The sequence below is a fragment of the Ranitomeya variabilis genome, chromosome 1, assembly GCF_051348905.1.
Source record: "Ranitomeya variabilis isolate aRanVar5 chromosome 1, aRanVar5.hap1, whole genome shotgun sequence".
Classification (NCBI taxonomy): domain Eukaryota; kingdom Metazoa; phylum Chordata; class Amphibia; order Anura; family Dendrobatidae; genus Ranitomeya; species Ranitomeya variabilis.
Genome location: NC_135232.1, coordinates 196980200 through 197004847, shown reverse-complemented (window position 1 = coordinate 197004847; position 24648 = coordinate 196980200). Strand labels below are relative to the sequence as shown.

At 40.2% G+C, this 24648-nt stretch overlaps 1 protein-coding gene and 1 long non-coding RNA gene across 4 annotated transcripts in view; one reads left to right on the top strand and one right to left on the bottom strand.

Moving 5' to 3' along the window:
• The window catches only part of CHSY3 (chondroitin sulfate synthase 3), a 438108-nt gene that overhangs the window by 45647 nt on the left and 367813 nt on the right, over positions 1 to 24648 (bottom strand). The window lies entirely within an intron of this gene.
• Positions 1 to 24648, top strand: part of LOC143808663 (uncharacterized) — a 147194-nt gene that overhangs the window by 22103 nt on the left and 100443 nt on the right. For 2 of the 3 annotated variants that reach the window (XR_013221994.1, XR_013221990.1), the window contains 2 exons: positions 20042 to 20097; positions 23663 to 23781. This is a non-coding gene — a long non-coding RNA (uncharacterized LOC143808663). The remainder of the gene's footprint in view (positions 1 to 20041; positions 20098 to 23662; positions 23782 to 24648) is intronic. The other variant, XR_013221992.1, reaches the window with a different exon arrangement.

Sequence of the window (24648 nt, the reverse complement as noted above, 5' to 3'; positions counted from 1 at the left end):
AATACAGATGAGTGTTTGGTACATTAATATAATAGTTCCAAGGCAACAAAATTCATATTTAAATGTGAAAAAGATAAATTTAATAGAAAAAAATTTGAAATGTATAAACTATGATAAACCACAATTTTACAGAAATCAATTGTTTTTTATGTATTTGTTTGAAATGAACTCTCTATGATACAATTTTTGTTCACCCAGGATTAACCCCTTTACCCCCAAGGGTGGTTTGCACGTTAATGACTGGGCCAATTTTTACAATTCTAACCACTGTCCCTTTATGAGGTTATAACTCTGGAACGCTTCAACAGATCTTAGCGATTCTGACACTGTTTTCTTGAGACATATTGTACTTCATGATAGTGGTAAAAAATTTTCGATATAACTTGCGTTTATTTGTGAAAAAAATGGAAATTTGGCGAAAATTTTGAAAATTTCACAATTTTCCAACTTTGAATTTTTATGCCCTTACATCACAGAGATATGTCATGCAAAATACTTAATAAGTAACATTTCCCACATGTCTACTTTACATCAGCACAATTTTGGAACCAAAATTTTTTTTTGTTAGGGAGTTATAAGGGGTAAAAGTTAACCAGAAATTTCTCATTTTTACAACACCATTTTTTTTAGGGACCACATCTCATTTGAAGTCATTTTGAGGGGTCTATATGATAGAAAATACCCAAGTGTGACATCATTCTAAAAACTGCACCCCTCAAGATGCTCAAAACCACATTCAAGAAGTTTATTACCCCTTCAGGTGCTTCACAGGAATTTTTGGAATGTTTAAATAGAAATGAACATTTAACTTTTTTTCACACAAAATTTATTTCAGCTCCAATGTGTGTTACTTTACCAAGGGTAACAGGAGAAAATGGACCCCAAAAGTTGTTGTACAATTTGTCCTGAGTACGCTGATACCCCATATGTGGGGGTAAACCACTGTTTGGGCGCATGGCAGAGCTCGGAAGGAAAGGAGCGCCATTTTACTTTTCAATGCAAAATTGACTGGAATTGAGATGGGACGCCATGTTGTGTTTGGAGAGCCCCTGATGTGCCTAAACATTGAAACCCCCTACAAGTGACACCATTTTGGAAAGTAGACCCCCTAAGGAATGTATCTAGATGTGTTGTGAGCACTTTGACCCACCAAGTGCTTCACAGAAGTTTATAATGCAGAGCCGTAAAAATAAAAAATCATATTTTTTCACAAAAATGATCTTTTCGCCTCCAATTTTTTATTTTCCCAAGGGTAAGAGAAGAAATTGGACCCCAAAAGTTGTTGTGCAATTTGTCCTGAGTATGCTGATACCCCATATGTGGGGGTAAATGACTGTTTGGGCGCATGGCAGAGCTTGGAAGGGAAGGAGCGCTGTTTGACTTTTCAATGCAAAATTGACTGGAATTGAGATGGGACACCATGTCGCGTTTGGAGAACCCCTAATGTGCCTAAACATTAAAACCCCCCACAACTGACACCATTTTGGAAAGTAGACCCCCTAAGGAACTTATCTAGATGTGTTGTGAGAACTTTGAACCCCCAAGTGTTTCACTACAGTTTATAACGCAGAGCCGTGAAAATAAAAAATCCTTTTTTTTCCACAAAAATGATTTTTAGCCCCCCAAATTTTTATTTTCCCAAGGATAACAAGAGAACTTGGACCCCCAAAGTTGTTGCCCAATTTGTCCCGAGTACGCTGATACGCCATATGTTGAGGTAAACCCCTGTTTGGGCGCACGGGAGAGCTCGGAAGGGAAGGAGCACTGTTTTACTTTTTCAACGCAGAATTGGCTGGAATTGAGATCGGACGCCATGTCGCGTTTGGAGAGCCCCTGATGTACCTGAACAGTGGAAACTCCCCAATTCTACCTGAAACCCTAATCCAAACACACCCCTAACCCTAATCCCAAGGTAACCCTAACCACACCCCTAACCCTGACACACCCCTAACTCTAATCCCAACCCAAATCCCAACCGTAAATGTAATCCAAACCCTAACCCTAACTTTAGCCCCAACTCTAACCCTAACTTTAGCCCCAACCCTAACCCTAACTTTAGCTCCAACCCTAGCCCCAACCCTAACCCTAGCCATAACCCTAACCCTAGCCCTAACCCTAGCCCTAACCTTAACCCTAGCCCTAACCCAAACCCTAGCCCTAACCCTAATGGGAAAATGAAAATAAATACATTTTTTAAATTTTATTATTTTTCCCTAACTAAGGGGGTGATGAAGGGGGGTTTGATTTACTTTTATAGCGTTTTTTATAGCGGATTTTTATGATTGGCAGCTGTCACACACTAAAAGACGCTTTTTATAGCAAAAAAGTTTTTGCGACTCCACATTTTGAGACCTATAATTTTTCCATATTTTGGTCCACAGAGTCATGTGAGGTCTTGTTTTTTTGCGGGACGAGTTGACGTTTTTATTGGTAACATTTTCGGACACGTGATAGTTTTTGATCGCTTTTTATTCCGATATTTAAATCTGTCTTTTTGATCGCGTGTTATTCCACTTTTTGTTTGGCGGTATGATAATAAAGCGTTGTTTTTTGCCTCATTTTTTTTTATTTCTTACGGTGTTCACTGAAGGGGTTAACTAGTGGGACAGTTTTATAGGTTGGGTCGTTACGGACGCGGCAATACTAAATATGTGCACTTTTATTGTTTTTTTTTATTTAGATAAATGTATTTATGGGAATAATATATATATTTTTTCTTTATTTAGGATTTTTTTTTTTTTTACACACGTAGAATTTTTTTTTTTACTTTTTTACTTTGTCCGGGGGGGACATCACAGATTGCTGAACTGACAGTTTGCACAGCACTCTGTCAGATCAGTGATCTGACTTACAGCGCTGCAGGCTTACCAGCACCTGCTCTGGACCCGGAAGTAGTCCCTGCAGGACCTGGATGCAGCCCCGTGGCCATTTTGGATCCGGGGCCTGCAGGGATAGGAGGTAAGAGATGCTCGGAGCAACGCGATCACATTGCGTTGCTCTGAGGGTCTCTGGGAAGCACGCAGGGAGCCCCTTCCCTACGCGATGCTTCCCTATACCGCCGGAACACTGCGATCATGTTTGATCGCAGTGTGCCGGGGGTTAATGTGCCGGGGGCGGTCCGTGACCGCTCCTGGCACATAGTGCCGGATGTCAGCTGCGATAGTCAGCTGACACCAGGCCGCGATCGGCCGCGCTCCCCCCGTGAGCGCGGCCGATCGCTTTGACGTACTATCCCGTCGAGGGTCAGATAGGCCCAGGTCACCTTGACGGGATAGTACGTCTAAGGTCAGAGAGGGGTTAAAGTGCCTGAAGTTTATTTCCCCCTCTCCACGACATTCTCTTGCTATGGTCTTTAACAATCAAGGCTGTAATAAATTGACCTACCAATTAAATTTCTCTGAATAGTGACTGTAAAAAAAGACATCCCAAAAACCATGGGAAAAACTTTCAAGAAACTGCCGAATACCAAAATTGCTCAGGAAATGATCACACCCTTAGTATGTTCTCATGGGTTTCCTTTGGGTTTCCTACCACAATTCAAAGACATACTGATATGGAATTAGGATTGTGAGCCCCAATGGAGAAAGTGATATCTGTAAAGCGCTGTGAAGTGTAAGTAGTGCTATATAAAGATAAAGATTCACTAAATTAGTTACAGTGCCTTGCAAAAGTATTTGGCTCCCTGGAACTTTTCAACCTTTTCCCACATATCATGTTTCAAACATAAATATACCAAATGTAAATTTTTGGTGAAGAATCAACAAAAAGTGGAATACAACTGTGAAGTTGAACGAAATGTATTGGTTATTTTAAATTTTTTTGGAAATTCAAAAAGTGGGGTGTGCAATATTATTTGGCCCCTTTACTTTCAGTGCAGCAAACTCACTCCAGAAGTTCATTGTGGATCTCTGTTGTCCTAAATGCCTAATGATGATAAATATAATCCACCTGAGTGTAATCAAGTCTCTGTATAAATGCACCTGCTCTGTGATAGTCTCAGGGTTCTGTTTGAAGCGCAGAGCGCATCATGAAGACCAAGGAACACAACAGGCAGGTCCGTGATTCTGTTGTGGAGAAATTTAAAGCCGGATTTGGATACAAAATGATTTCCAAAACTTTAAACATCCCAAGGATCACTGTGCAAATGATCATATTGAAATGGAAGTAGTATCATACCACTGCAAATCTACCATGACCCGGCCGTCCCTCTAAACTTTCATCTCAAACAAGGAGAAGACTGATCAGAGATGCAGCCAAGAGGCCCATGATCACTCTGGATAAACTGCAGAGATCTACAGCTGAGGTGGGACAGTCTGTCCATAGGACAACAATCAGTCGTACACTGCACAAATCAGGCCTTTATGGAAGAGTGGCAAGAAGAAAGCCATTTCTCAAAGCTATCCATAAAAAGTGTCATTTAAAAGTTTGCAACAAGCCACCTGGGAGACTGTTAGGTGTCGAGTTGCACAGGGGAATCTTGGACTATGTCTGCTGCAGTCTCCCATTCTCCTCCAGCCGCAGTGGAACCTGCTCAGCAGAGACGTCGGTCCCAGCATCTGGCTCAGGCTGATAATGGACAACTGGTTACTATTGCCCTTCTAGGCTCTACCTTAGTAGCCAGCAATGTTCAGCAGAAAGCAGGTCTTTCTGGGACTAAGTCCTGCTTTTCCCATACTGAGCATGCCCACTGGACGACCTCCCATTGAAGGTCGGGGGTCACATGCTTAGGTCCTGTTGCAGTTCCTATTGGACCACTAGGAAGGTCCTTGTCTGCTGCAGCTATAAAAGGTTTGCATGGCCGCACGGCCATGCGCCAGTATCAACCTATGTCATGAGCTTTGCTGCTTTAGTGGTCATGTCTGCATGAGGTCAGGGTTGGCTGAAATAAGCCCTTAGAATACCGGCACCTCTGGTGAGGAGTTTTGTGTATTTGAATTCAGGGCTTGGCTGAAATAAGCCCCTAGAATACCGGCACCTCCGGTGAGGAGTTTTGTGTGCTTTGCTGACTGCGTGACCACTGGCTGCTCTCTGCTCAGTTAGGTAGCTGTGATCCTCTGTGAGGTTAACAGGGCACAGCATTTTCCTATCTATGCGATTCTGTGAAGTAACAGAGTTCGCTTATACCACCATATAGTGCCGCCAATTCTAGCAGCAAGTTACTCTCCTGCACGGTGGACCCCGGGTTGCGAACGCACCTATTATTACTTATATATGTACTCGGTGCGTTCCGCCAACCCTAACAGAGACACATCAAACATGTGAAAGAAGGTGCTCTGGTCGGATGAAACCAAAATCTAACTTTTTGGCAACAATGCCAAATGATATGTCTGGCGTAAAGGCAACACAGCTCATCAACCTGAACATACCATCCCCACTGTCAATTAAGACAGACATTTGTCTTCCAACAAGACAATGATTCCAAACATAAAGCAAAATCTACAATGGAATGGTTCACAAATAAAGGTATCCAGGTGTTAGAATGGCCAAGTTAAAGACCAGACCTCAATCCAATCGAGAATCTGTGGAAAGAGCTGAAAACTGCTGTTCAAAAACGATCTCCATCAAACTTCACTGAGCTTGAGCTGTTTGCCAAGGTAGAATGGGCAAGAATTTCAGTCTCTCGATGTGCAGAACTGATAGAGACATACCCCAAGTGACTTGCAGCTGTAATCACAGCAAAAGGTGGCGCAACAAAGTATTAAGTTAAAGGGGCCGAATAATATTGCACGCCCCACTTTTCAGTTTTTGAATTTTCACAAAAATTTAAAATAACCAATAAATTTTGTTCAACTTCACAATTGTGTTCCACTTGTTGTTGATTCTTCACCAAAAATTTACATTTGGTATCTTTATGTTTGAAGCATGATATGTGGGAAAAGGTTGAAAAGTTCCAGGGAGCCGAATGCTTTCGCAGGGCACTATATATCCATACTTGAGATATTTAACTGCAGACCATGTATAAGTATAGTGGAATTCAGATTCACGTATACCGTAATCGCAGTGTGCTGAGTCACAGTGTACATATCTATGGATATATATATATATATATATATATATATATATATATATATATATATATATATATTTGTATATTAGCCACAACATATTTGTGCATCTGCATATTAATACAATTTTAATAACTATGCATTAAAATATAGGGAAGAAAAACAAAACAATACAATGCAAAAAATATTCCCTCAACTGGTAGGTATTGGTAAGTGTTTTTGTAACACCGGGCAATACCTAATATACTATAGTGTTATCCTATTGTAATATAGCTGTTTAGCCTTGCCGTTGGCACCATAAGAGTCAACAATAAATGGCGCCCCCGCTCATCTGTGGTTGTCCCTGCATCACCCTGTATTTCCCTACACTATATAGAATATCAAAATCCCGGTAATAACACGATCATTTGTGTGATCATTGAGATAAATGTAATGTGTGACACTACAATTGCTTACATTATAGCAGTTTTTGTCATGACAGATTTTTAGTACGCTGTGCTACCAGCAAAGTGGTATTACTACAATGGTAACATTTTCCATCAAGTATTCCTTTGAGATATTGTGATTTATTGCAATCATTGAAAAGTGTACAATTTACTGTAATGATTCTTGTTCTTCTCTTTCCTAGACCTAATACAATGGAATTTCAACATTCCCAACCTTTCCCAAACACCCTGTTGATTTAACAATATTCTACACACATTTTCAAAAGAGCATATAGTTTAACTGATGTTGAAATGATTATATTAGAAGCTGTTAAAAAAAACTGATGCTTTCAATTTTTCTCTGAGCTCTTAATTTGCAAATCATCTAAGGATTTCTTAATTTTTCTTCTCTTGTTCCCTATTCCTGCAAAGTTAATTACATACTTCCCTGACTTTTTAATTTACATTTAGCTACAATATAAAAAATGAAACCAACATGAAGAAGTTATTATATACACAAAAGTAGTTCAATTGGAAGCCTGGAGCGTGTATCATAGCTACCGAAAAGACAGATAAATAATGATGTACATTTACAGCTTTAAGCAAGCCCTGTATTTATTGTGAAGAAACATAGACAACTCAATTCCTTCCCACTGAAAAAAACAAGGTCATTATCAAACTCAAGTATGATAAGAAATAGCGACAGTTTAATGCAGTTAGGTGAAATGGGAGCTAAACTACCATACAACTACTAACTTGTCATCAATCTACACTTAGTGGCATAAGCAGATTATATCTGTTAACATATCTCTTAAAGGGAACCTGTCACCCCCAAAATCGAAGATGAGCTAAGCCCACCGGCATCTGGGGCTTATCTACAGCATTCTGGAATGTAACCTGAAAGATGAGAAAAAGAGGTTAGATTATACTCACCCAGGGGCGGTCCCACTGCAGTCCGGTCCAATGGGCGTTGCGGTCCGGTCCGGCGCCTCCCATCTTCTTACGATGACATCCTCTTCTTGTCTTCATGCTGCGGCCTCGGCGCAGGCGTACTTTGTCTGCCCTGTTGAGGGTAGAGCAAAGTACTGCAATGCGCAGGCGCCGGAAAAGGTCAGAGAGGCCCGGCACCTGCACACTGCAGTACTTTGCTCTGCCCTCAACAAGGCAAACAAAGTATGCCTGAGCCGGAGCGGCAGCATGAAGACAAGAAGTGGACGTCATCCTATGAAGATGGGAGGCCACGGACCGCGACGCCCATTGGACTGGACCGCAGTGGGACCGCCCCTGGGTGAGTATAATCTAACCTCTTTTTCTCATCTTTGAGGATACATTGGTGGCTTATCTACAGCATTCCAGAATGCTGTAGATAAGCCCCTGATGCTGGTGGGCTTAGCTCATCTTCGATTTTGGGGGTGACAGGTTCCCTTTAAAATCAGATGCTACTCATAGAATTAGCTTGAAAGAAAGTTGTTTTCCTTGGTTAGTTCTATCACCAATTTTTTATTTTTATGTTTCTAAAAAAATATTTCTTTTTTTCCAAACTCAATCTTGGATTAATAATTGCCTTTGGCTTTTCAACTTTACAGGTTAGTCTGTAAATGATAATGTATGTCACAATGGTCTATATAAGAGGGATTTCAATCAATCTTCAAGGTACAAGAGATCATTAGAAAAATGTTGGCCCTCCTAAAAAACACACATATTAAGAAGGTTAACCCAAAAGTGTATTAATATATATTATAAATTACTTTGCACTGTTGCCTAACAAAAACATGGTACTGTTCAAAAATTTTAGGTAGGCATGGAATTAAGAGCTGCAAAGCAAGAATGCTTTCAGAAATAGAAAAGTTAATAATTTAATTTTATCAATTAACAAAATGCAAAGTAAATGAACAAATTAGAAATCTAAATCAAGTCAATATTTGGCGTGACCGCCCTTTGCCTTCCAATCAGAATCAAATTATCAATTATATTGGGTACACTTTGCACACAGTTTTGAAGGAACTTGACTAGGAGATTGAGCTAAATATGGAGAACTAACCATAGATTTTCTGTGGATGTATGCTTGCACAAATCTTCCTGTGTATTCAAGTAATCCCAGAGAGACTCAATGATGCTGAGATCAGGGCTCTGTAGGAGCCGCATCATCTGTTCCAGGCTTTTCCTGCTTTTCATTGAATACGGTTCTTAATGACTGTAACATACACTGACTGTCTGTTTGGGTTTGTTGTCCTGCTGCAAAAATATTTTTGAGCTAATCAGTCGCTTCCCTTAGGGTATCACATGATGAATAAGTATATGACTATAGACACAGTTGTTGGCCAAGGAAACTTGGTGCAGTTGATGAAGACACATCATTGCTGCTTCTAGAAATGAGTGAATCTGAAATTTTACATTTTCAATATCACCTGAAATTTTGATTTGCCGAGAAGTTATTCTCCATGAATTGGATGTTCTTTATTATGTTCTAGAGTCTTGTGACTTCCAATGCCTGGTTGGACTAGATGGTGGTGGGCAGTGAACAGGCAAGAGTTGGAAATGTCGGCTGCTGCATTGCAATAAATGAGTGGCCATGCCAACCAGACTGAAAGTTTTTGCTTTTGCGAATCCAACTGCCCTAAATGTTCTAGAGGAGAATACAGAGTATGATACATACCTTAAATCATTCAAGGAAAGCTGTATCTATGTGGGACGTCTATGGTGGATCCTAGAGTATACTATCGAGGGACCAACCGGAGATTGTAAAAATACTGAACATAGGTACATTGTTGAATGTTTGTTGTATTGTTGTTTAATTGCTTAATGCTTTTTTACCAGTCCCCCCCCCAAAAAAAAAGAAAAAGGGGCCTCTATTGATTAAATGTTCATTATTTATTATTAGCTGCACAGCACAGTCTTATGGTTGAAATTGCATTTTGCCAACACTAACATTGTCAATTTTATTTTCTAAATTTTAGAATAGGCCTTTTTTTGTGGATTGTATATAATACAGTTGTTATGATATCATGTTCATATCAACCAGGTAGCTGATGGACAAAAACATTTTTTAAAGTTGTCCTTGCTATTTTGCTGCAGTTTGCTACATTTGACATCCAGGACAAAATATCATTTTTAAAAAATGTTTTATCTATTCTCAGATTAATAAGAAATGTGGCTTACCACATTTATGCACACATGATATATGACTATCTTGGAAGAGACAGATGAATACCTGCAATGACCTTTATTTTTACATTCTGAGTTAAACATGAAAACCATCTAATACCTCATAGTTTGGGGTTTTTTTTGCAAAGAGCTGATTTTTTTTCCCAAACATATTATCAATGTCGTCTAATTCTACATATTCTGATAATTGGCCTACGTATGCAATTATACAGCATCAAAACGAACATATATGTTATTAAAATTTAATTCAAAATAACCATATCACACCGTCCAATCTTGGTGAGCAACACAATGTATCCCTCACTAATTCTTTTCTCATAGTATCTTGAAAATGTGCATCTAATACAATGTAAAACTGTTATAATACTTTCTAATCGCACTTTTATTAGCACCGATCTGATATGCTTGATGTTAACGTTCTTCATCATGGATGATACTGTTTATATTCTCTTTGTGGTGTAATAACTTTTTTCCTGCTAGTGAAGCCTCAACACAAAGCTTTGAAGACTTATACTGCCTGACAGAAGTTATGTCGCTTATCAATGTTATGTAAATAAAAGCTTATAACCTGATGTTAAATTAATTCATTGGTTGTATAAATTATTCTTTTGAAAGCTGAAACCCTCTGAAATGTGCTTTAGGTTAAGAAAATAAATTGGCATCAATGCAGAAATATTGATCAGTTAATGGACACAGAATGGTCAGATTTTGGCAAGACAAAAGTTTTGTCGCCTGGTCATATAATGCACCCTATCCTATTTTACATCCTCACCTGTGCTCAGTAAATGATCAGTTAATTAGTGTGTGTGTATAAAAAGAAACCCAGCATCCCAGACCTTCACTTGAACTGCAACTTGAGCTCTGACAACATGCCAAAAATCCACCCTGCTACCAAAGCCTGGATTATCAAGAGGCTGAAGACCAGATCCACTGCAGAGGTGGCTGGCACCTTTAATGTGTCTCAGCGTCAAGTACAAATAATTAAAAAAAGATTTAAAGAGACTGGAGATGTGTTTGACAAGCCCAGGTCCGGCAGACCCCTCAAGACAACAGCTCAGGAGGAACGTTTATTGGTTAGAAAATCCAAAGCAAGACCCTATTCCACTGCAGCAGAGCTCCAACAGGCCTGGTCACCTCAAGTCCCTGTGTCAACTAGAACAGTTTGTAGGATTCTGTCTCGAAATTGCCTCCATGGTCGAATTAGTGCCTAGAAGCCAGGACTAAACAAAAGGCAAATACAAAACCGTGTGGCATTTGCAAAGTCCCACAGCCTGCTAAACAGATGGACACTGGAAAAGTAGCAGAAGGTGGATTTCCCTGATGAATCTTCAGTAGAATTATACCACAGCCACCCTAAATACTGCAGGAGACCTACTGGAGCCCATAAGGATCCAAAATATACCCAGAAAAACCAGGATGCGTTTTTTCTTTTTAATGTGAAAGTAGCCTTATCTAACAGTTTGCCCAAAGATTTAATTTTCAGTACGCCATCATACTGTAAAAACAGTATGCAGTCACTAGGTGAACTTCTGAATCCTTATAGCGTGCACATTTTATGTTGTCAGGATACTCCTTAATTACCGGCAAGAGTGGACAGTCACGTAACCGTATGTATGTAACATCCAGAATAGACATGCACAGCTTTGTTCAATGCAGGTGAACTGAATCAAGCAAGTCTAGCCAGAATGTGGTCAAATGTATGTAAATGTCATACTTACAGTCACATGTCTGCTCGCTATCACCAGCAATAGCATCCTGTATGCATTCAGGAATCTGAAGTCACATGGAGTGACTGCAGATTTTTATCAGAAGAAGGGCAACCTTTTTAAATTGGATCTTCCAACAAATTTTTCATATTTAACCGTGCAGCAAGTGCTGCTCCATGCTACACACTGCGCAAGTGCGCCTGCCCACTCGACACTGAGCAAGCGCGACTCCACACTACACAATACTCAAGCGCAGCAGCCTGCTCGACATTGCGCAAGTCCAGCTCCACGCTACACTGTAAAAGAGCAGAACTTTACAGTGGATTCAAGTGATGTTGACGCAACACAGGACAGTTTAGATGCTTAAAAGCACATGACAGGTTCCCTTTAACATGTAGTGGATGCGATTCGCTCACATAATAAATAGTTGATTTAACAGTACATCATCCGGGATTTAGTGACATTCCAGAGACTCTCCACTTTTTAGAGAGTGTCCTAAGTGATATATTTGTACAAATGTCCTGAAAAGAGAACTGCAAATAATAAATACCTTTTGTTCATTATGTTCTCTAACACATATTGTATACATGGCTTCCAGGTTTAGCTGACATCAAATTGGAGAATATGGGGAACATCATATTTGGAAAAATTCAATATTGATAAAACTTGTGCTAGATGACTATTATTTTATATCTAACGCTTTTGAGGGAAATTATGATTCAGGGACTTTTAAAGCCAGTTTTTTGGCAGTGCTTCTATAATTTGCACAAAATTTATCAAGGTTTTTCATGTTATTTAGAAAATTCGGCACGTCTTTAGACATAGAACTGTTCCACCCATCTTTTTACCCATCCCCCATTACTAGAGTGAGTTTGAAACTTTTGTGACTTTTTAAAACTTTGCAAATCATAAATCTGGCTTCCAACATCATGGTATAGTATAGCTAACTAATCCAACGTTTTCTCCTAAGTTTCAAAAGTGGTGTAAAATAGCAAAAATTTGTGCAATGCAAAAAATTAGCAACTTTTTCATGCCAGAAACCCAACAAAAAAGCCTTATCAACTTGCATCTATGAGTTTTCAAGGATAGCAATCCACCTTTGTCACTGGAAAGGACCAACAAATAAAACACTATCTAAAATGTTCTACCGTCTTAATAAGGATATATTGAATCCATCTTCAAAACAACATTACATAGAAACTGGTTCATCCAATTATATGTGACCTGATTTATGTTGCTATTTAAAAAAAATAGCTTTTTTCATCTCCTAACCATCTAGATTGTAAACTCTCATTCCCCTCACCGTTTCCATTCATGTATATATCTGCCACTGATAGTTAAGAAACCAGCTGTACAGGAGTATTGAAAATGTCAATGTTCTTAACAGTAATAATGCCAACATCAAAGAGGAGTATATCTTTAATGCTTTCTACTGGAAGTGATAAGCTTGAAGGGAGGTATTTGTCTATAGGCCTTAACCCCTTCATGACCCAGCCTATTTTGGCCTTAATGACCTTGCCGTTTTTTGCAATTCTGACCAGTGTCCTTTATGAGGTAATAACTCAGGAACGCTTCAACGGATCCTAGCGATTCTGAGATTGTTTTTTCGTGACATATTGGGCTTCATGATAGTGGTAAATTTAGGTCGATAATTTCTGAGTTTATTTGTGAAAAAAACGGAAATTTGGCGAAAATTTTGAAAATTTCGCAATTTTCACATTTTTAATTTTTATTCTGTTAAACCAGAGAGGTATGTGACACAAAACAGTTAATAAATAACATTTCTCACATGTCTACTTTACATCAGCACAATTTTGGAAACAAATTTTTTTTTTTCTAGGAAGTTATAAGGGTTAAAATTTGACCAGTGATTTCTCATTTTTACAACAAAATTTACAAAACCATTTTTTTTAGGGACCACCTCACATTTGAAGTCAGTTTGAGGGTTCTATATGGCTGAAAATACCCCAAAGTGACACCATTCTAAAAACTGCACCCCTCAAGGTGCTCAAAACCACATTCAAGAAGTTTATTAACCCTTCAGGTGTTTCACAGCAGCAGAAGCAACATGGAAGGAAAAAATGAACATTTAACTTTTTAGTCACAAAAATGATATTTTAGCAACAATTTTTTTATTTTCCCAAGGGTAAAAGGAAAAACTGGACCACGAACGATGTTGTCCAATTTGTCCTGAGTACGCTGATACCTCATATGTGGGGGTAAACCACTGTTTGGGCATACGGCAGGGCTTGGAAGGAAAGGAGCGCCATTTGACTTTTTGAATGAAAAATTGGCTCCAATCTTTAGCGGACACCATGTCGCGTTTGGAGAGCCCCCGTGTGCCTAAACATTGGAGCTCCCCCACAAGTGACCCCATTTTGGAAACTAAACCCCCCAAGGAACTTATCTAGGAGCATAGTGAGCACTTTAAACCCCCAGGTGCTTCACAAATTGATCCGTAAAAATGAAACAGTACTTTTTTTTCACAAAAAATTTATTTTAGCCTCAATTTTTTCATTTTCACATGGGCAACAGGATAAAATGGATCCTAAAATTTGTTGGACAATTTCTCCTGAGTACACTGATACCTCACATGTGGGGGTAAACCACTGTTTGGGCACATGGTAAGGCTCGGAAGGGAAGGAGCGCCATTTGACTTTTTGAATGAAAAATGATCTCCATCGCTAGCAGAGACCATGTCACGTTTGGAGAGCCCCCGTGTGCCTAAACATTGGAGCGCTCCCACAAGTGACCCCATTTTGGAAAGTAGACCCCCCAAGGAACTTATCTAGAAGCATAGTGAGCACTTTAAACTCTCAGGTGCTTCACAAATTGATCCGTAAAAATGAAAAAGTACTTTTTTTTCACACAAAATTTCTTTTAGCCTCAATTTTTTCATTTTCACATGGGCAACAGGATAAAATGGATCCTAAAATTTGTTGGGCAATTTCTGCTGAGTATGTTGATACCTCATATGTGGGGGTAAACCACTGTTTGGGTGCACGGCAAGGCTCGGAAGGGGAGGCGTGCCATTTGACTTTTTGAATGGAAAATTAGCTCCAATCGTTAGCGAACACCATGTCGCGTTTGGAGAGCCCCTGTGTGCCTAAACATTGGAGCTCCCCTACACGTGACCCCATTTTGGAAACTAGACCCCCCAAGGAACTTATCTAGATGCATAGTGAGCACTTATAACCCCCAGATGCTTCACAGAAGTTTATAACGCAGAGCCGTGAAAATAAAAAATAATTTTTCTTTCCTCAAAAATGATTTTTAGCCCAGGATTTTTTAATTTTCCAAGGGTAATAGGAGAAATTGGACCCCAAATGTTGTTGTCCAGTTTGTCCTGAGTACGATGATACCCCATATGTGGGGGTAAACCACTGTTTGGGCACACGGCAGGGCTCGGAAGGGAAGGCACGCCATTTGGCTTTTTGAATGGAAAATTAGCTCCAATCATTAGCGGACACCATGTCAGGTTTGGAGAGCCCCTGTGTGCCTAAACATTGGAGCTCCCTAACAAGTGACCCCATTTTGGAAACTAGACCTCCCAAGGAACTAATCTAGATGTGTGGTGAGCACTTTGATCCCCCAAGTGCTTCGCAGAAGTTTATAACGCAGAGCCGTGAAAATAATAAATGTGTTTCCTTTCCTCAAAAATATTTTTTTAGCCCAGAATTTTTTATTTTTGCAAGGGTAACAGGAGAAATTGGACCCCAAAAGTTGTTGTCCAGTTTCTCCTGAGTACGCTGATACCCCATATGTGGGGGTAAACCACTGTTTGGGCACATGCCGGGGCTCGGAAGGGAAGTAGTGACGTTTTGGAATGCAGACTTTGATGGAATGCTCTGCGGGCGTCACGTTGCATTTGCAGAGCCCCTGATGTGCCTAAACAGTAGGAACTCCCCACAAGTGACTCCATTTTGGAAACTAGACCCCCCAAGGAACTTATCTAGATGTGTGGTGAGCACTTTGAACCCCCAAGTGCTTCACAGAAGTTTATAACGCAGAGCCATGAAAATAATAAATGTGTTTCCTTTCCTCAAAAATATTTTTTTAGCCCAGAATTTTTTATTTTTGCAAGGGTAACAGGAGAAATTGGACCACAAAAGTTGTTGTCCAGTTTCTCCTGAGTACGCTGATACCCCATATGTGGGGGTAAACCACTGTTTTGGCACACGTCGGGGTTCGGAAGGGAAGTAGTGACGTTTTGGAATGCAGACTTTGATGGAATGGTCTGCTGGCATCACGTTGCATTTGCAGAGCCCCTGATGTGCCTAAACAGTAGAAACACCCCACAAGTGACCCCATTTTGGAAACTAGACCCCCCAAGGAACTTATCTAGATGTGTGATGAGCACATTCAACCCCCAAGTGCTTCACAGAAGTTTACAACGCAGAGCCGTGAAAATAAAAAATCATTTTTCTTTCCTCAAAAAAGATGTTTTAGCAAGCAATTTTTTATTTTCACAAGGGTAACAGGAGAAATTGGGCCCCATTGTTTGTTGCCCAGTTTGTTGTGAGTACAGTGATACCCCATATGTGGGGGTAAACCACTGTTTGGGCGCACGTCAGGGCTCGGAAGGGAAGTAGTGACATTTGAAATGCAGACTTTGATGGAATGCTCTGCGGGCGTCACGTTGCATTTGCAGAGCCCCTGATGTGCCTAAACAGTAGAAACACCCCACAAGTGACCCCATTTTAGAAACTAGACCCCCCAAGGAACTTATCTAGATGTGTGATGAGCACATTCAACCCCCAAGTGCTTCACAGAAGTTTACAACGCAGAGCCGTGAAAATAAAAAATCATTTTTCTTTCCTCAAAAAAGATGTTTTAGCAAGCAATTTTTTATTTTCACAAGGGTAACAGGAGAAATTGGGCCCCAATGTTTGTTGCCCAGTTTGTTGTGAGTACAGTGATACCCCATATGTGGGGGTAAACCACTGTTTGGGCGCACGTCAGGGCTCGGAAGGGAAGTAGTGACATTTGAAATGCAGACTTTGATGGAATGCTCTGCGGGCGTCACGTTGCATTTGCAGAGCCCCTGATGTGCCTAAACAGTAGAAACACCCCACAAATGACCCCATTTTGGAAACTAGACCCCCCAAGGAACTTATCTAGATGTGTGATGAGCACATTCAACCCCCAAGTGCTTCACAGAAGTTTACAACGCAGAGCCGTGAAAATAAAAAATCATTTTTCTTTCCTCAAAAAAGATGTTTTAGCAAGCAATTTTTTATTTTCACAAGGGTAACAGGAGAAATTGGGCCCCAATGTTTGTTGCCCAGTTTGTTGTGAGTACAGTGATACCCCATATGTGGGGGTAAACCACTGTTTGGGCGCATGTCAGGGCTCGGAAGGGAAGTAGTGACATTTGAAATGCAGACTTTGATGGAATGGTCTGCTGGCGTCACGTTGCATTTGCAGAGCCCCTGATGTGCCTAAACAGTAGAAACACCCCACAAGTGACCCCATTTTGGAAACTAGACCCCCCAAGGAACTTATCTAGATGTGTGATGAGCACGTTCAACCCCCAAGTGCTTCACAGAAGTTTACAACGCAGAGCCGTGAAAATAAAAAATCATTCTTCTTTCCTCAAAAATTATGTCTTAGCAAGTAATTTTTTATTTTTGCAAGGGTAACAGGAGAAATTGGACCCCAACAGTTGTTGCCCAGTTTGTCCTGAGTACGCTGGTACCCCAAATGTGGGGGTAAACCACTGTTTGGGCACACGTCGGGGCTTGGAAGGGAGGGAGCACCATTTGACTTTTTGAATGCAAGATTGGCTGGAATCAATGGTGGCGCCATGTTGCGTTTGGAGACCCCTGATGTGCCTAAACAGTGGAAACCCCTCATTTCTAACTTCAACACTAACCCCATCACACCCCTAACCCTAATCCCAACTGTAGCCATAACCCTAATCCCAACCCTAACCCCAACACACCCCTAACCACAACCCTAACCCCAACACACCCGTAACCCTAATTCCAACCCTAGCCCTAATTCCAACCCTAACCCTAAGGGTATGTGCCCACGTAGCGGATTCGTGTGAGATTTTTCCGCACGAGTTTTGAAAAATCTGCAAGTAAAAGGCACTGCGTTTTACCTGCGGATTTACAGCAGATTTCCAGTGTTTTTTTGTGCGGATTTCACCTGCGGATTCCTATTGAGGAACAGGTGTAAAACGCTGCGGAATCCGCACAAAGAATTGACATGCTGTGGAAAATACAACGCAGCGTTTCTGCACGGAATTTTCCGCATTATGGGCACAGCGGATTTGGTTTTCCATAGGTGTACACGGTACTGTAAACCTGATGGAAAACTGCTACGAATTCGCAGCGGCCAATCCGCTGCGGAGCAGCGGCCAATCCGCTGCGGATCCGCGGCCGATCCGCTGCGGATCCGCGGCCGATCCGCTGCGGATCCGCGGCCGATCCGCTGCGGATCCGCGGCCGATCCGCTGCGGATCCGCGGCCGATCCGCTGCGGATCCGCGGCCGATCCGCTGCGGATCCGCGGCCGATCCGCTGCGGATCCGCTGCCAAATCCGCACATGCCATAACCCTAACCCTACCCGTAACCCTAACCCTAGTTCTAACCCTAACCCTAGTTCTAACCCTAACCCTAGTGGAAAAAAAAAATATATATATTTTCTTTATTTTATTATTGTCCCTATCTATGGGGGTGATAAAGGGGGGGGTTTATTTATTATTTTTTTTATTTTGATCGCTGTGGTAGAACCTACCACAGCGATCAAAATGTACCTGTAAGGAATCTGCCGGCCGGCGGGCGTACTGAGCATGCGCCCGCCATTTTGGAAGATGGCGGCGCCCAGCGAGGAGACGGCCGGACACCGGGAGGATCGGTAAGTATGAAGGGGTGGTGGGGGGGTGGATCTGAGCACACGGGGGGTGATCGGAGGACGGGGGGAGCGGACAGCAGGACGGGGGAGCGGGCAGGAGCACGGGGCAGCGGAGCACAGGACGGAGGGGACCGGACCACGCACCGGAGCACTGGGGGGGCGATCGGTGGGGTGGGGGGTGGTCACTTCAGGTTTTCCAGCCATGGCCGATGATATTGCAGCATCGGCCATGGCTGGATTGTAATATTTCACCTGTTTTTTAGGTGAAATATTACAAATTGCTCTGATTGGCAGTTTCACTTTCAACAGCCAATCAGAGCGATCGTAGCCACGGGGGGGGTGAAGCCACCCCCCCTGGGCTGAAGCACCACTCCCCCTGTCTCTGCAGATCGGGTAAAATGGGAGTTAACCCCTTCACCCGATCAGCAGGGACGCGATCCCTCCATGACGCATACGCTGCGTCATAGGTCGGGAAGGCACAGACTTTCATGACGCAGCGTATGCGTCAAAGTTCGGGAAGGGGTTTAAATTGCTCTAAACATATAATGGACATTACAAATATGTGAAGAATAAATTCCATGCCATTTATAATATGGGATAATAATTAGTGATGAGCCAGTATAATCTTTGCTCGGGTTTCTCCGAGCATGCTCGGGTGGTCTTCGAGTATTTGTGACTGCTCGGAGATTCGTTTTTTGTTGACGCAGCTGCATGATTTGCGACTGCTTGACAGCTTGAATACATGTGAGGATTCCCTAGCAACCAGGAAACCCCCACATGTATTCAGGCTGTCCAGCAGCCGCAAATCATGCAGCTGCATCAATAAAAACTAAATCTCCAAGTGCTCACAAATACTCGGAGACCACCCGAGCATGCTCGGGAAAACCCGAGCAACGAGTATACTCGCTCATCACTAATAATAATCTATTGCAATATCACTTTAAATGTATGTAGTTTATTGACCTCTATTAAGATTAGCACTGTTGCGTTGCAGCGCTGGGGTCGTGTATTTAACTCCCACCAGGACAACATCTGCAAGGAGTTTCTATGTGCTCCCCGTGGGATGCGTGGGTTTACTCCTGGTTCTGGGAACATTAAATATGATGTCTGTAAATCACTGTGGAATATATTGGTGTTATATAAGTGAGCATAATAAATACTTATGGTATCAAGACAATTTCCTTAAAGAAGCATTCACAACAAAGTTTTTATCTCTTAAAATATTGCAATCATCATATTATATACGACTGAGTACTTACAATTGCTAATTCTGACTTTCTATCCTGTAAATTATTTTCTTTTCTCTGCTTTATGTAGAAAACGGAAGTCTCTTTTCCCTCCATGAATCATTCCCCTCTTCAGCTCCTGACCAAGCTGCTCTGTTCCTTCCCCCTCCAGGGACTTTTGCAGTGACTCCTGACTTGTGCAGGGAAAAGAGACTTCCTGTTCTACATAGAGCTTAGGATTCAGCTAGTCAGATTTCAATCACGTTATGTCATAGACCTGATGGAAAAGATAATTAACTGGATAGAAAGGCAAAATGAGCAATTGTAGGTACACAGTGCAATATAATGTGATGACTGCAATATATTAAAAGGATAAAAACTTTGATGGGAGGAGGAGGAGTGCTTCTTCAAGAAATACATTAATCTATTTTTTTATTTCTATATAATATTTTAGATTGTCATAAATCCCTAAGAGAAGCTCAATGCTAATTTTCACAGTTAAATTACTCTGGTCTCCCAAATGTAGATTTTCAAGATTTTGTATATTTTAGGTGCTTAGTAGTGGTAAATTAAAAGTTCTGCTGTATGTTGCTATAATTGCCTTCAGAGAAGTTGCCAAATTATCTTGATTGACAAAATGTCCTGCTTTTCAGTTATTAGAAAAAGCTGCACCCCACAGATGTCCTGAATTCACTCTGCACAAGACCCGGTAATACCTAGAGCTTTCTTCTTCCAATATTTTGTTCTGTATTATGATACACACTTTTGCACAGCACTTACAGTTATCTGCACTACGTAGATAGAAATGAATACATTCATATATATTATACATCTAAGTATAAGTACAAATGGTATATTATTATAGTAAGATACTCTAGTCCTGCGGTGGATATACAATATTGCCATAAAGAGTTCCATTAAGTGTAGCTATGTTTTGTTTTCTCAATTACACATCAATTCGAAATTTAGGTGTTATATTTTTTTAACGAGCTACTTAGAATTATTTGCACATTTAGAAACTTCATTTCAAAGTCTCATTGGCACTGCGCTTCTGTTCTGCACTTCCTCTATGATGTCTTTCTTGCCAACATGATTCATCATTTTGGCTTCAAGCACCATCCCTGCTGATGACAGTCGTTTCTAAATCCCAAGCCACAAAATAAGTCATCTTCTAGGTCCTAGATTCATGAATTATTGTAGGTTTTATGTATTACTCTAATTTGCTAAGTTAAAAAGCAGATGAAAGATTGTGGTTTTGAAGGAAATTGGTTGCATAAGTGCCTACTGTACACCAAAATCGGTGTAATAATCCAAATAAGATGTTTTGATGTAAACAATGGTATTTTCTAATGAGTACTTTATATTGAGTTAAGAAAAACTATACCTGGAGCCAAATCATGTCGTCAACCATAACACTACTCTGTCTTGATGACGAGCAGCAATATGGAAACATTATATCTTCAGTAGGGGCCTTAGTTTGGCTGATAACTAGAGATGAGCGAATATGTTTGGAAAAATGGCTGCCAAAACCAAATGTGTTATATTCATGTCAAATTTATGCTTGGCAATCGTTTTCGAACATATTTGTTCATCTCTATTCCCATTGACACCAATGGCGTTCGGCTATGGTTGGCCAATATTGCAAATTTGGCCTTCATAATCCAAATCAAATATTGAAAAATTCGATAACAATTCAGTTAACAATGAGAGCTATGTTATATCACCTACAGCTATAAAGTATGCATTTCTAAATAGAAAGTAGGTAAACAAAGAAAGCTATGGTCTAACAACCTATAGCCATTAAGTATGAAATTCTTGACACGTTTCTCCTACAATTGATTCATCAGGAGACATACTTAATAACAGGTAAGGGAAAAATACTTATCTGAATCATGTGAACCAGGAGAAAGAGGGTAAACTCCGTGAGTCTGAACAATAAGGAGCTCCCTTGTTTGCAATGGGGAACAATGTCCATCCGACCTTGCCAGCCTCTATCAGCCTTCCTCCCCTTTATTTCCAATAATTAGTAACAATGCAATCGTGTTGCACAGTATTTAGCTTCAACAGACTAATTAACAGGATGTGTTCCCTGTTGCTGAATGAAGCACTGCTAAGCAATGCTTCAGAGTTAATAAATCTCCTACACTGTTTCTTCTTATTTGGGAAATCATTTTAAATCCTGCATCACCTGTTTATGGGATTGTCTCATCTCATGAACACAAATGTATCGCACTGCAATCTAATTTATGAGTCAACTCTCCATATTGAAACACTAAGTAATCAAACAGAGAAGAACAGAGAAGAACAAAGCATCAACTGGCTGCATATATTCAAGGGAGACTATTTTTCATGAAAGGTGAAACATTGCAACGTTTATACTTTCTATTACAATATATACCGTAAATATATTACACTGAAGAAATATTCTGAATGCATTTCTTGTACACCAAAGTGACGCAGACAAGAATCCTGTAACCACAGATATGCTGACAAACAACTGGATGAGAGAAGAATCATTAGCATAGGCTGCACCATCAGTCACAGACATATCATTTTATTAGCTCAGTTCCTATTGTGCCATTTAAACTTTATTTAGTAACAACATTAATCAACATTAATTATATTACTCGTAACATAACCCATAATGACAAGCTCATGGTGATTTAGACAATATAATATATTAAACTATGTAGGTTTAATATATTATAAACATGTTTCAGATATTCCTAAAATGAGTGTTTGTATAGAAACTGAGAATCAAAAAGAAAATTTCTCGACATTTCAATGTACTAAAGTTTCAGGCTTCTGAGACACTTCAAGGGTTATTCCCATCTAGATGGGTATTTTTTATTGTGTTTGTAAAACCAAACAATTTTACAATTTATTTTTAATTCAAACTCCCCTCTCTTCTAATATTTCCCTTATAGAAATGTGTTTATAACATGCACATTACTTACAAGCTCTTTCCCAATGAGTTTGTAAGCACTGCACTGAGGCTGACTGGGAAACGCTGGAGTGCAATGTTAGCTCCTAATCTTGGCTACTATGTTTTCAACCAGAATTTAGCAAATAGGTTTGCTAGGCCTTGGTTTAGTATTCACATCAGCAGTCCAGCAGCCACGTCAGCATGTCATGGGTGCGTCATGCCACAATGTAATGATCTCCTAAGGCAAACTAATCAGAAGATGTGCCAGGGTTGTCTCAGGACTCTGGTTCAGAGGCCAATGGATCAGGGTCTTGAATATCTTTTTACTCAACTCGAATCCAAATGCTGCAGGGGTAAAGCTGCCTCATGAAGCAGCATCAGAGCACAATGTATCTCAAATGGAAACAATCAAGGTCAAGCAAAGTGCGGCACCCCGGACATTAATTGATCTGAGCAGCAATAGTAGACACGGCACTCTAGGCTTCTTGGAGGTGCTCAAGTTAGCAACGTGACCCCTGCAGTACGGCGCCGATGCCTCCAGAGGTAGCAGTGCTATTGTCCCTGCGAGTACCTCGCCTTTCTGCAGCGCTTATCCCCTATACCTCTAGGCGATCCAAGTACTCAAAAAACCTTTCTGATGAAGGTCTTGTGATTAGACCGAAAACGTTTACATTTTTGAACTGGATGCACTGAATAAACGAATTCCTTATTTTGCAAAAAGTTCTCCTGAGTGCCAAGTAATTTATTGCTTATTAATTGATCTGAGAACATGTGCCAGATTCCCATGAACTATAGACTCTGTCTCCTACCTACCACCATAACGGCCAGGTTCCACATAGACATGTCTAGAAGACACATAATAATTGAGTGGTCCAAACTGTGGACAGTCACGGCATATACCAAAATGTCAAAGCTCTTATTCTTAATCATCTTTATCTATCAGTTTGTGCTGGAGATTAATCTACACCTTTTGTCCTCATGCCCATCTACTATACCTGGAAGGATGTAAATTAATTATATAAGAAAACCAAAGAACACAACAATTCAACAATGTAATATTCATTGCTGCAAAATCACACAGACTTTTTTTTGTATCATTGATATCCATGAAGAAAATGTTAAGGTCAAATTCCCAAACATTTGGCATGAATTTTACAAGCTGCATAGTGTCATTTGATACAATAATGCATGTTATGCCGGACGGTCATTCAAACAATGTGAGATATTTCCTTTACGATTATTTACAAAAGTTAGACTGTAACAAGCTGTCTGTACGACGTTGGACTTGGTGTACATTTCAGAGACTTTGTGTAAACATTCTTTCATAAAAATCCAATTTTTCACGCAGAAGACCTCATTCAAATGAAAGCATGTAAGAGCCAAATCCCAGTGCTACAATCTACACTCATTCTACGGGATTTTACATTCTAAAGAAGATACAGAAACCCTTGGCGAACAGAACTTGAAGTAGCTCCCGCTTTTATTTTACTCCATGGAATTCACTTCAAATGAATTCTTTAAGTCAGGAACATAGCTTAGAAACAACTAGGGGGGCTACTATAAAGTTATAATTAGGTAATATTATTTTTATTTCAAATTTTAATATTCTGACTTCTGGAAAGTGAAACCATGCAGATTCTGTGTGACCAAGGATAAACATCACGGTGGGAATTTGAAATACCCAGAGGCATTGTAATTATGAGGATCTAATACTGCAATAAAATTAAAAACACAGAATGCATGCACATTTTAAACCTAGTGTGCATAATACAAAGGTTAAAGAAAATTCCGAAAAAAATGGACCTTTTTTTATTTTTCCCATGGTGGAAACATTGTTGACAGTTATACCATACTCCTTGCTAAACGTGGCATTAGATTTATAATGTAAAAAAAGAACAGGAGAAACTGGAAGGTAGAAAAGACAAGCTAATTTATTAGGAATGTAAAAAATAATAATATTAAAAATGGAGATGATTCATAAAATAATACTGATTCCGCCATATGCTGTGAAAGTAAAGTTGTAAAGTAAAGACCAAATACTTATTTTCCACCATAATTTGCAAAATAAATCTTGCCAAATCAAGATGATTTTCTGGATTTGTTTTCTCATTGTGACTCTCATAGTTGTAGTCTACCTATGATGTCAATTTCAGGCCTCTCTCATCTTTTTAAGTGGGAGAACTTGCACAATTGGTAGCTGACTAAATACTTTTTTTCCCCACTGTAAGAGTACCATAAAGACAGTACCATCTATCCATCTATCTATATGTCATCTGTCTGTCTGCTACTGCGTATCCAGCGTATCCAGTTTAAATTACTCACACTGACCTACAA